The sequence below is a fragment of the Salvelinus sp. IW2-2015 genome, unplaced genomic scaffold (genome assembly GCF_002910315.2).
Source record: "Salvelinus sp. IW2-2015 unplaced genomic scaffold, ASM291031v2 Un_scaffold588, whole genome shotgun sequence".
Lineage (NCBI taxonomy): Eukaryota > Metazoa > Chordata > Actinopteri > Salmoniformes > Salmonidae > Salvelinus > Salvelinus sp. IW2-2015.
The window spans coordinates 392,879-401,613 of NW_019942580.1; positions in this window are offsets into that span (position 1 = coordinate 392,879).

Sequence of the window (8,735 nt, forward strand, 5' to 3'; positions counted from 1 at the left end):
AAATGTAAACAAACACTGTATAGCCAAAACATCTGGGGCCTGTTGCACAAAAGTAGAATTAAGACATCCGGGATAAATGACTCAGCTGAGCTCAATGAAGCCAAAACATGTGCGTCCAGGCTTAATTGGTTGCACAAAGACCAAGCCAGGATGAGCAGACACGGATTCATTAAGCCAGGTGAACCAACTCTGGATAGGTGCGCGGCTACCGGCTCACTCAAATAGACCCCGCCACAGATCACAGATTAACTGATTTACCATGGCAACTAGAGCCGCGTACTTTTCCCCGTCGGAAGCACAAATCCTCATGGAGGCATACGAGGAGGTAAAAGATATAATTAAGAAGAAAGGCAACACGCCACAGTGATAAAGCAAAGAGAAAAAGCGTGGCAAAGTATTGCAGACCGCCTGAATGCGTAAGTAGTGCACAATTACACACTCACCGCTCCGCTGAAACTCACAATTACAATTCAAATATTTAATTCACATCTCCAAAAATCCAGTTGTACTGTAATTATGAAACGGTTAAATTTTTAATTGAAATGCACTGCAGATATGAGTGAAATTGTGTAAAGTAACTCCATCACACTGTATAAAGCTATGATAATTTTTTGATATTTTACTGAAACAAGACAAAATACCAAGTAATTTTTTCAGTGTGACTCATTAAATGTGTGTGTGTGTGTGTGTGTGTGTGTGTAGATTAAACATGAACGGCCAAAACGGACATGGCAGCAGGTCAAAATCAAATACAAGAACATTCTGCAGAATGGTAATGCCCTCTTTGGGTACAGTGAGCACCATCCCCCTCCCTCTCTCTGTCTGTTACACTCAGGCTGCTGCGACCTCAGGTCGTAAATTCCTGGAGGAGATGATCTCCTCATGGCCACAGTATAGAGAGAGAGTGAGTTTCATAGAGAGAACAAAGGAATTTCTTCCACCTCACAGAACTGGAGAGCCGAATTACATTTATGTTCTGGAGAAGGTATAAAAGATCATGAAGAATCCAGCTACGAACTGGTCCGTTTGGTACAATTTTGTGAAACTCATGAGAGACAATACGGCACATTACCATAACGCTGTTTATACAATAGCCTCAGATATGAGCCTTACATCTAATTGTTGTATAAGATGAATGAGTGAGGATGATACTGTTTGTGAAATTGTGTAATGTGATTATGTACTGTTTAATGAAGGAAACTCCAATTCCCTTTGGAGTTTAACTAAATCAGAGGACCGCCCATGAGCACAGTTATGGTCTGGCGTCCTGGGACAGGCCCTTTTCTGCTCTTCCGAATAAAACCCCCARCCGGGTTTTCTATCACCAGACCAGCTTACCTCGATAACGAGAGGGCCAAGGTTTGAGAGGAGACRGAGCTTACCTCAATTACGAGATGGCTAAAGMTTGCAGACCAGCTTACCACGAGAGGGCCAAGGTTTGAGTAAAGACCATAAACCTAYGTATAAGCTAAGGTTTGAGTAGATGACTGAATCTTTTAAACTCTTAGACTATCGATACCGACAGAATAAGAACAAGTCTTTGATATTAATTACTAGTCTGCAGCTAGGAATTCGGTATCATTGAACGCGAAGACCGACAACCGCCGAAACATCTATCCTATAACGACATGAATGAATGTCACTCTGAACTATCCATTCTAACCARGACTGAGAGAGGGTGGACAGACTCTCCAACAGAAACAAACTTTTCAACAGAGATCCCGACGACACACTGAGCGTAAATATATATATTGATTGCAATTGTTCCCGATTAGCATTTCAATTGTTAAAATTATCACTCTGTCTAACAAGCCGCCATACCGGTTTAGCCCACTAGGGCACATCKCCCGATCATTTCTTTGTAACCATATCTTGTTTGTTTGTTATGCATTTCTGTGAGTACTTAGTTAGTAAATAAATGATTTTAAGACAATTGATGTATGGATGACTCATAGTGAAGACTGGGTTCGTGCAGATAACCAACAATTTACGACGTTTGGAATGAGACTAACGTGAGGTYAAGAAGAATTCATTAATCAGAAGACTAAGTAATCAGATATTAAAATATCTGAAAGTTATATTAGGAAAATTATAACTTTGTAATCTSAATATTTTCCTTGGTGCCCCGACTTCCTAGTTAATTAAAGTTACATGATTAAGTAGTTTAATCARGTAATAATAATTACAGAGAATTTTTGATAAAGATTCATCTTCAGTTTAATGATGCCAAAGACACGACACTGGTTAAACTCCATGCACCTTGAGGTGACTGGTTAAACTCCATGCCCCTTGAGGTGACTGGTTAAACTCCATGCCCCTTGAGGTGACTGGTTAAACTCCGTACCCCGTGAGGTGACTGGTTAAACTCCATACCCCTTGAGGTGACTGGTTAAACTCCATGCCCCTTGAGGTGACTGGTTAAACTCCATGCCCCTTGAGGTGACTGGTTAAACTCCATACCCCATGAGGTGACTGGTTAAACTCCTTGCCCCATGGGGTGATATGAAAAGACATTAACAAACATGAACTTGTGCTCAGACCCCTTGAATTTTCCAAAAACGTTTGCGTTGCACCCTTATTCTAAAATCGCTTGAGTAAAAAAAAATATCCTAGATAGTCTCCAGGGTGTAACATAGTCTGCTATCCACATCTGAACTTGTGTCAATCCACTGGGAGATTTTAAAATCAACCCGCAGAAGCCATTTAATTAACCTTGTTAATCATACATGCTCAGTGATTGAGAATGGAAGTTGGCTGGTTTTTGTTGTTGTTGCTTATAGTGAGTTGCATTGGCAAGGAAATGAATAATGTGTCACGCCCTGACRGTAGAGAGCTTTTTATGTCTCTATTTTGGTTTGGTCAGGGTGTGATTTGGGTGGGCATTCTTTGTTCATTTTCTATGTTTTGTATTTCTTTGTGTTTGGCCGGGTGTGGTTCTCAATCAGAGGCAGCTGTCTAGCGTTGTCTCTGATTGAGAATCATACTTAGGCAGCTTTTTCCCACCTGTGTTTTGTGGGTAYTTGTTTTCTGTTTAGTGTTCTGCACCTGACAGGACTGTTCCGGTTTCGTTTCTCACTTTGTTTATTTTGTTRGAGTGTTTGTTGATTTAATAAATATCATGAACACTTKCTACGCTGCGCTTRGGTCCGATCCTCCTTCATGCAACGACACCCGTTACATAATGTAAGTCTAGATCTGCACAGGAGAGCTGCCCTATCAGATGGTTGCYTCCATGGCCGATGATATCCTTGAAGATGCAAACAGAACCTTGTGTCCCACACCTGAGGCCTCACTATGCAGTTACCAGGGCAACGGTCTAGATGCTTGATGTTGGAGATGGGAGCCCAGTGTTGGAGAAACACACTCCCCCCTCTCTCCTTCCATCCTTCTCTCCTCTATCCTTCTCCCTCAGTTTTTCATCACACACACACGCACYCTCACACAGGAGACGGGAGACAGGCCCAATACCAGTCAATTTCAGATAATTCTGCATTAGTATACACCTGGGGTCAGCATCCACTTGACGACGCCAGTCTGATTTCATTTTGTTGCCAGACAGGTGGCTACTTGCTGTGGATTTGCAGTGTAAAGTATATTGTGTGTAAACTGCATTGTATCCTAAATTCAGGCTTGCGTTTGTATTTTTTTTTTTAATAGATCAATTCCAGCTTTAAGTGTGCACATCTTCACTGACAACTCATACCCTGAGAGCTTGAACTTTTCAGATCATCTGATACAACAACACTTATCTCTAACGATTTCATCCAACAATATTTTATGGAAACAGAGGCGTACTATGCCATCTGATTAAAAGCCTGAGTAGATAGACACTCACTATTAAAATACGTWATTGCAAAAGCATTGTGTTTACATGATTGTCGAATAGACCTGGTACATTGTAATTAAATCCAAGTCATTAAATAAACAAAGTAGCAGGTAATGATGATTTATTCAATGTAGGAGTCAACAGCTGAAGCCTGAGGATGATGAAAAACGTATGCAATATCAGACTTGTGAGAAGTTTTGGTCTCCATATCTCTTTAATTAAACAACCAGACACAAAAAGGGACAGTCCCTGCCTACATACAGTAGCTAATGGTCCCTTTTTCTCATCTGCTTTGCACTGAACATCAGGTACAATCTCAATACCCCACCTACACGCCCACCCACACACGCTTGCATGCATACTCTCTCTCTCTCTCACACACACACACACACACACACACACACACACACGCACACGCACACACACACACACACCTGAATAGATGCTCACAAGATCCGCAAGGGCAGAGCCGGCGGTCAGCACCCCATAACATATGTTTATTTCTTTATTTCCTGGAGCACAGCCGGGGATGTTGCTATGGCAACAGGGGCTAGGCAGTGTGCATCTGGAGTGTGAAGCATTTATCTACTTTTAATAAGGAGTGTGTGTGGTGTGTGTGTGTGTGTGTGTGTGTGTGTGTGTGTGGTGTGTGTGTGTGTGTGTGTGGTGTGTGTGTGTGTGTGTGGTCAGAGAAGAGAGAGAGTGACAGAGAGAGCGAGGTGCCAACAGAGGAGTGGTCAAAAGGTGCACATGAGACAGGCATTCAATTCATTAGATTTTTCTGACATTTTATAAAAGACTGCATTTGAATGAATCTCTTACCATTCCTTGTCTGTGCTTCTGAATACACTGAAAGGCCTTAATAAACTAAATCTAAATTCAAGCATAATATTATACACTTTGAGTGGTTTGCACATCAAACAGGTGACTATTAATGTGAACTGAGCTGAGAGTCAAATATCTGTGACGCGGTACCTTGCAGTAATGTGCTTGGTAAAATTTTAAACAAACAGAGCAGGACAGGACTAGAGGCAGGGAAGGACGCAAGGCAGGGTAGGAAAGAGGGAAGGAAGGAAGGCAGGGTAGGAGGCAGGGAAGGAAGGAAGCAAGGCAGGGTTGTAAGCAGGGTAGTTGACAGGGTAGGAGGCAGGGTAGGAGGCAGGGAAGGAGGCAGGGAAGGAGGCAGGGAAGGAAACAAGGCAGGGTTGTAAGCAGGGTAGTTGGCAGGGTAGTAGGCAGGGAAGGAAACAAGGCAGGGAATGAGGCAGTGAAGAAGTCAGGGAAGGAAGTATGACAGGGTAGGAGGCAGGGAAGGAGACAGGGAAGGAGTTGGACATGCTGCTGGAATTCCGCAAATCCGCAGGTTGTCTGGGGGGCAGCCTCCCACGGTGGTAACCCCACCGCCCATCAGTAACTCGGCGGTTAGCAGCGCCGCCCCACCGGCCACTCCACCTTCCCGGGAGCCTCTTTGATTTCTCCCAGAATGCTTTAATGGGGAGCTGAGCACCTGTCGGGCATTTTTAGCTCAGTGTGCCCTCATTATCGAGCTTCAGCCCTCCTTCTTCCCCTTGGATTGCTCCAAGATAGCCTACCRCATCACGCTGATGTCTGGGAGGGCTCTCACCTGGGCTACCGCCATATGGGAACAACAGCCGGCCATGTACGTGAGTCTGGAGGGGTTCGTGGGAGAGGTGAGGAAGGCTTTTGATTCCCCGGAAGCTAATCCAGCTCCTGCAGGACGCCCGCAGACTATGCAGTGCATTTCCGCACGTTGGCAGCGGAGAGTGAGTGGAACTAGGAAGCACTGTTCAACATGTTCCTGCWCGGCTTCTCGGAGGAGGTTATGGACGAGCTTCCTGCTCGGGAGTTACCCACAGATCTTGACTCCCTCATCGCTTTGATCATCCGCATCGATGGGCGATTGTGGGGACGACGGATGGAGAGGAAATTTGATTTCACTCGCACGTCCAGCGATTCCACCTCGCCTCCGAGTCATCCCGGAAGTCCCCGATGGTCCCGTTGCCGAGAGCACCCGAGGTTTCCCAACCTTCCTCGAGAGTCACCGAAGACGGCCGAGGCACTGTTTCCGAGTCTATGCAGCTAGGCAGAGCTGGGCTGTCGCCAGCGGAACGGAAACACAGAATCAACACAAGGAGCAGTCTGTATTGCGGAACTTTTGGTCATTTTATGTCCTCTTGCCTGGTAAAAGACCAGGCTCACCACGGCGCCCCGGGGACATCTGTATTCTCTGTCGGGACCAGGGACCAAGGCTATGGAGACCTACATTGGGGACTCCCTAGCTACAGGATTTATCCGTCCCTCTGGCGCAGGGTTCTTCTTCGTGGAGTAAAAGGACAAGACCCTGCGCCCGTGCAATGATCCTGGGGATCCGTTACCACTCATTTCCTCGGCCTTCGAGCCGCTCCAGGGGGCCACTGTTTTCTCCAAGCTGGATCTACGAAAGCCTACCACCTGGTACGGATACGAGAGGGGACGAGTGGAAAGACCGCCTTCAACACGGCCAGCGACCACTACGAATATCTGGTCATGCCCTTTGGCCTCACCATCTACCTTGCCGTGTTCCAGGCCTGGTGAATGATGTTCTCCGCAACATGTTGAACAGATTGTCTACGTTGATGACATCCTCGTCTTCTCCCCTCCCCCCAAGAACACGTGCCCACGTCCGACAGGATCTCCAGCACCTTCTGGAGAACCAGTTGTTTGTTAAGGCAAAAAATGTGAGTTCCATCGCTCCATTCCCTTTCTGGGCTACATCATCTCTGCTGGGAGTGTGCAGATGGATCCGAGAAGGTGAGAGCGGTGGTGGATTGACCTCAGCCTATGTCCAGGGTGCAGCTGCAACGCTTCCTGGGGTTCGCCAACTTTTATCGCCACTTTATCCGGGGTTAACAGCCTCCCCCCTGTCTGCATTCACCTCTACAAAGGTTCCTTTTGCGTGGTCCTTTGCCGCTGACCGGACATTCCGGGACCTTAAACACCACTTCACCACTGCTCCTACCCTGGTTCATCCTGACACTTCCCGTCAGTTCATGGTGGAGGCGATGCTTCGGATGTCGGAGTGGGGCTGTCCTGTCCCAACATTCTGCCCTGGACCTTCAGCTGCATCCCTGCCCTTCTTCTCCCACCGCCTCAACGCAACGGAGTTGAACTACGATGTGGGGAATCGGGAGCTTCTCTCGGTGAAGATGGCGTTGGAGGAATGGAGGCACTGTCTAGAAGGGCGGAACATCTGTTCATTGTGTGGACCGACCACAAAAACCTGGAGTATCTCCGCATCGCCAAATGCCTCAACTCCAGGCAAGCGACATGGGCCCTGCTGTTTAATCGGTTGAACTTTTCTCTCTCCTACAGGCCGGGGTCCAAGAATGTCAAGCCGCTATAACCCCACTGTTACCACCCCGGAGCCTGAAACCATCCTTCCCACCTCGTGCCTTGCGACTGCACCCAGCTGGGTATAGGGAAACAGGTCCGGGAGGTGCAGCGTCCCAGCCGAACCCTGGGGGGCGCCCAAATAACCAGATGTTTGTGCCTGATGCTGTCCGCTCCGCGGTCCAGTAGTGGACCCATTCCTCAGGCTTGCCTGTCACCCGGGCTCTCGTCGGACCCTGGCCTTCGTGCAACAACGCTTTTGGTGGCCTACTATGGATGTTGCCGTGTTTGTTTCCGCTTGCACGGTCTGCGCACAGAAACAAGACTCCTCGGCAAGCTCCGGCTGGTCTTCTCCAACCACTGCCTGTCCCTCACCGTCCCTGGTCTCATACATCCCTGGATTTCGTCACGGGTCTCCCCCCGTCTGAGGGCAACACTGCCATCTGACTGTGGTACCCGGTTTTTCAAAGCCACCCACTTCATTCCTCTCTCCAAACTACCCTCGGCCAAGAGAAGGCCCAGCTTATGATACACGTTCTCCGGATCCACAGACTCCCGGTGGACACAATAACCCATAATGACAAGAAAAAATGGTTTTTAGAATGTTTGCTCATTTATTAAAAATTAAAAACGGACATATCAAATTTACATAAGTATTCTGACCTTTACTCAGTACTTTGTTGAAGCACCTTTGGCCAGTGATTACAGCCTTGAGTCTTCTTGGGTATGACGCTACAAGCTTGGCACACCTGTATTTGGGGAGTTTTCTCCCATTCTTCTCTGCAGATCTTTCAAGCTCTGTCAGGTTGAAGGGGGTGTTGCAGCACAGCTTTTTCAGGTCTTTCCAGAAATGTTAGATTGGGTTCAGAGACTTGTCCCAAAACTGTCCCTGTATTGTCTTGGCTGTGTGCTTAGGGTCGTTGTCCAGTTGGAAGGTGAACCGTTGTCCCAGTCTGAGGTCCTGAGCGCTCTGGAGCAGGTTTTCATCATTGATCTCTCTGTACTTTGTTCCATTCATTTTGCCTCGATACTGACTAGTCTCCCGGTCCCTGCAGCTGAAAAACATCCCCACAGCATGATCTGCCACCACAATGCTTCACCGTAGTGATGGTGCCAGGTTTCCTCCAGACGTGACGCTACGCATTCAGGCCAAAGAGTTCATCTTGGTTTCATCAGACCAGAGAATGTTGTTTCTCATGGTCTGAGTCTTTAGGTGCCTTTTGGCAAACTCCAAGCACCTTTTACTGAGGAGTGGCTTCTGTCTGGCCACTCTACCATAAAGGCCTGATTGGTGGAGTGCTGCAAGATATGGTTGTCCTTCTGGAAGGTTCTCCCATCTCCACAGAGGAACTCTGGAGTTTTGTCAGAGTAACCATCGGGTTCTTGGCCACTTCCCTGACCAAGGCCCTTCTCCCTCGATTGCTCAATTTGGCCGGGCGGTCAGCTCTGGGAAGAGTCTAGGTGGTTCCAAACTTCTTCCATTTAAGAATGATCGAGGCCACTGTGTTTTGGGGATCTT